Source organism: Olea europaea, chromosome 15, assembly GCF_002742605.1.
Source record: "Olea europaea var. sylvestris chromosome 15, O_europaea_v1, whole genome shotgun sequence".
Taxonomy (NCBI): domain Eukaryota; kingdom Viridiplantae; phylum Streptophyta; class Magnoliopsida; order Lamiales; family Oleaceae; genus Olea; species Olea europaea.
Window position 1 is genome coordinate 24,808,310 of NC_036251.1, and position 5,085 is coordinate 24,813,394.

Sequence of the window (5,085 nt, forward strand, 5' to 3'; positions counted from 1 at the left end):
TGATTAACGCATGGGATCCTTCTCACTTCCCCTGCGAATCTTGCTAATCAGTAGCCAGACTTACCTAATTATGAGAATAAGGCCTAGGGGTACAGTCGATTCTTCTTGCCTTGGCCTGGCCACTCTATTTATTGCAGTCTTGATGAAAGAGAGTCAACTTACCTTCTTTCACCTTCGACTAAGAGAAATGATAGAGTAGGTGAGCAACTATCTTGACTTGATTGACTGGTTAGCTTCGCTTTCCTAGATATTTGAAGTTTCTCATTTAGCTTGCTTGAACATGGAAGCTTTCAAGTGAACGGTCAGGGATTGAAAAGTCAAAGTCAACAAAGTGGAATGCATCATCTGAATCGAGCAGAAGAAGGTTCCTATTGGTCAAAGAAATGAGAATTCGTAGTTTGGTTGGTAGGGGACTTGGCCGTTCAGGATTGATCCTAGAAGGCCAACTTCTAATCATATAAACTAATTTTCACTTTCCATTCGGGTATTATTAGTCAATTGAATGTCTTTCCTAAGCTTTCTTCTAAGCCTATTAACAAAACTTCTTTTCGAACTAGAAAGAATTAAATAGTTGAAACGAAAGCTATTGAGTAGCGCACCAGTAGTCTAAAAGGAAGGTTGTAGTAAGGAGATGTGCTCAAGCTGAAAAAGCTACGATTCTGCTTTCACCATGACACTAGTTAGAAATAACTTGAGAAGCAAGCTGAGAAGGCGTAACTCGATTTAAGTCTATCTCCCTTATTGAGTCGATTCGTTTATCAAGCCCCGATGACATGACTCTCTTCGGGTGCACGGGTGCACTGTGCTTGTCTGGTTCCCCTAAAGGACTACTTGATGCATTCCCCATACCATATGCTTATCGGTCACAAGCATTTCAAAAAAAAACCCCACTGTCCGAATTATGCATGAACTGAACCCGACCTTGGAAACGGATGCCTTACGCCTATATCGATAGCCCACGGATTCAAATGATCAAACCGATGATGACCTTCATTTGGTAGATAGTAAACCTTGAGCTCCCTGATTCCCCATGAAGCTGCTGACCCACCTTGCATTGATTGATGATACCATCTTTCTCTCATTGCACACGAGACGTAGAGTAGCTTGACGTTTAAACGTGGTGATCTTGAAGACATTTATCCTTTGATAGGATCTTTCTATCCTGGTGCTGGATATGAGTCTCACTCGTCCACTCCTATGGACGATAAAGATTTCGAATAATAGGCGGAGAGGGAAGAGTCTGGATTTGGAGCTTTACTTAGTTCCCAATCTTTCTTTTTTGTCAACTTGATCCTGAAAACACTATGAGGGTCACATCTTTGATCTCGTTTTGGGCACATGTCTCAACTTTGGATCTGTTGTCGATCATAGGAAGTATCTTGAAGCGGCATTTTTGCCCACTTCTCCACGGCTCGGTCCCAACCAAACCTTACTCGATAGTGGAGGCGACTAACAACTGGCCACTCTGGCGTTTCACCCAGACGTTGCTTGCTCCTGCATCAATGCCCATGCTTAAGCCATGTCTTGGTAGTACCTCCACCCACCCGAATGATCTACCTACCTTACCCGAGCCCTGTTGATAGTTCTTACTCATTTTGATAGATATTTCTTCCTTCCGGATATACGGCCTTTGGACCGGGTCTGCAAGTAGGTGATCATGGCCAAATGAGTTGTTACAAATAGCGGATTGCGGGGTGTGTGATTGGTACATGTGTACATTTTACGAGCGCTCAGATGATGGAATGGTCTATCGAACTAGGAAAGTTCCCTTTTTAAGGATCCAAACCCATTGTGTTACTATAAATAACTCATTCCATTCCCTAGGTCGGGAATTACCATGCCCTTACTTCCAGAGGTAACGATTTCATGGTTCGAAGGGGTAGAGGAGATCACTATGCCCCCGCGTCTTGTCCCAATTATTCCACGTTTCACCCATTCGGAAGAGCGACTGTTGGTAGACTTCTTAAGCAAGCCCTCATGGAGAGCCCTTCAATGAATTTCTTTTTTAAGAATGATCCATCTATCTCTCCCCTGCCTTTTCAACGAGTGGAGTGCATAAGCCCCTATTGAAGTAAGTGTGAGAAACATTCGTATCACGTGAGTACAGCAAGCGGAGTCTACTACGCGCGTCAGGTTGCTGCTACTTCACGTTTTGATTTTCCTAGAGAATGGTGTCGAGTAGAACGCTTTCATTAGCAGCCTTGTTTAAGACCCAATTCCTCTCTTTTTAGAGGAAGTTATCTTAGGCCTAGTAGATTGGCAACAACAGTTAGCAGCTCAACGTAGTGGAAGACCTCTAGTTAGGAAGACCTAAATAGGATATGGGCTCTTTCTTTACCTTTCGGAGAAGACCAGTAGCTAAGTCAGTTCTTGTTGTCTTGTTGTTTTACCCTTAGGAGAAGCATGTCTGAATAGTGCTTTATTCCTAGCAGCCTTAAGACTCGTATGGAACATGTCCCATTGTTTGTTGTGTATGCCTTCGACTTCTTGCTTTAAGACAAGACTAGTCCCTTTCTTGAAAAGAGATTCAGAAAGGAACCCCCTTGGTAAAGGGAGTGAACGAAGTGATCAAATGGAAAAGGGCCCAAGTTCAACGTCTGAATTAGGTGATCCTGGCCTTTCGCTACTCTATTAGCTATGGTACTCAGTCTCACCTCCCAGGGAGAGAGAGCGAGGTAGTTGGGATCCATCATTTTCTTGATTCCGAACTAAACGTTTAGTAGGAGTAGGGTATTGAATACCTCTAGTAGGTACACTGGGCCGGACAGACAACATGGAGTCAGAAGGGGATTGAATGAGATTGACAAATGGAAGTGGCAACATGGACTGGCTTTCTTACCTGCCTTTAGATTAGTAGGCTAAAAGTAGTGATCAATCCCCCTTTCCTTTGTAGCTTACTGGGTCAGCTAGTTTAGGGGGTGCTCCAGTTGGTTAGTAACCTCCCTCTTTCTCTTCTGTCGTTCAAGTAGCTAAGTTATTTAAATCTCTCTCCTTTCAGCCTGGGATTGGCTTTCTCAAGATAGGTTTGAATTAGGAAATGTAGTTGTTGCTCGTCTAATAGTAAGTAGTTCAAGCAGCCGAAGAGGCTGTACAAGGCATGAAAAAGTTTGTCGAGATTGTTAGGTTTTCCGCTCAGAAAGTGCTTTGATAACTTTCAAAGGTATCTGGGTAAAATCCATGTTCAAAGGAAGCAAATGGGTAATTGAGCTAAGTAAGCTACGTTGTTATCAGTCTCAAGGAATGCAAGTGAAGGTGATATGGAATATAGAAGGATAAGTTGCTACCGAGCCAGATATTTCATATCTTCCTGTACCAATGAAGTAGGTTATTGCCTGTAGTTATGAGTGCCCTCGAAGGAAATGCTCCAATCAAATTCTAAGCTTTCTTCTCAGCCCTAGGGAGTTCACGAGGTATAGGCTCAAGAAGCAAGCAACAACTGCTTGCTGTGGATCCTGGAACGAAATGAGAATTTTCAATAGGCTTTTCTTTTGTACTCGAGTTCAAATCATTAGTCCGGGGTAAAGGAATAAGATCCTAAGGAAGCAAAGCTAAAGTAATTCAGTCCCAAGACTATAAAGGAATTCAGGTTAGAAGAATTCTACTCAAACAAAGTCAAGGTTGTAAGCCACGACACTTCTCTTCTAATATCCCGAGTGTTAGATGGAAGGTTCAGAAGAAAGCGAAGTACTAAAGAAAAGAAAGAATCGAAGTTGTTGTAAGTTCAAAGGTCTTTTCGAACGGGGTTGTTGTTAGCCGTGGGTAGTTTGATGTACTGGTTTTGGGTGCTAGGTGGTGATGGAATCCTTCTTCTGCTCACTGGGATTCGTTTAAGGCTCCATCCAAATCAAGGAGAAGACACAGTCTAAGAAACCAAGGTACAATGTAATTATGTACACAGAGTCAACACCTCTACCAATAAGGAATAAAGTAAAGTAATTGGTTGAGCGCGGTCTAGGTAGAAGTGTTCCTGTTCCAGCACTTATGCCGGAAGTCTTTAAGACTTTCTTAATGCTAGGGAAGGGAATAACTATTGAATATAATCAAGTTCAGTAGTCCAGTCAGAAAGGAGAGCTTTTCCTTTGATCTTGGTTTGGTCATCTAACTTGCAAGCCCGTTGGGAACAGGTTTTGCCTTTCTCATCGGGCCTTGGCTTTAGGAGATTCTTTGGAATGTTTTTGGTAATCTTCTAGTTTATGATTGACAGCTACATTCCGTACGTTTCAAATCGCTGTTCCATAAAAGCGTCATAATGTCTACTTTTTACGCTAGGACCTTGAGCTGAAAGTACTTTCGCAAAAGTGATGCTTCAATGTGTCTTAAGGTGGACAAAACGACTTCTTCATATAATGGTTTGGTTTCTGAAGGACCCTCCTAATCTCCTTGGGAAAGTATTCTTGTAGGGTGACTGACTAATGCCCATTTTTTCTGGACATAGCCATACAAGGAATCTATGTATTCTTCCAAGGAGGATTTTTTATGCTTTAGTTGAGCAGGTTCAATAGGAATGGACTTTCCATCCCTTTGCGCACCTGAGGTTTGGAAAGCCGAAACCAAATAACGAGCTCGAACTTGGTGAGAGCTTCGCCATAGATTTACGGGCTCCAGGGCCATCATAAGATTGAGTATCTCTCTCCTACAAGAAAAGTGAGCCATGGCCTGCTGCATTAATGCAGATCGTTGCTCTTCGGAAAACAAACCTCCCAGAAAGAAGTTTCGAATTTCCTTGGGAAGCAGTCAGTCGCCACTCACTTGCCATCCACACTCAAACATGTCAACAAGCAAATAAGAACATTAGGTTCGCTATACACTCACGGAACACTAACTTAAAACCAGTGACCAGATAGTGCGAAATGAAAACCAATGCAAGGCAAGAACCCGATTATCTAAGACACGAGATTGCTCTGCTAATAGACCTCCCCCTTTGGACATAGATCCGCACTCCCACTCAGAATGGTTGCTGGACAAGAATTAGTTGCCCATCAGCGGTTTCGAACATTACATATGATATGTGAATTGAAATGAAAGAATGGAATTAATAGAACCGACCAAGCTTACTCCTTTTCCCTTTTCTTCTTATTATTCTTT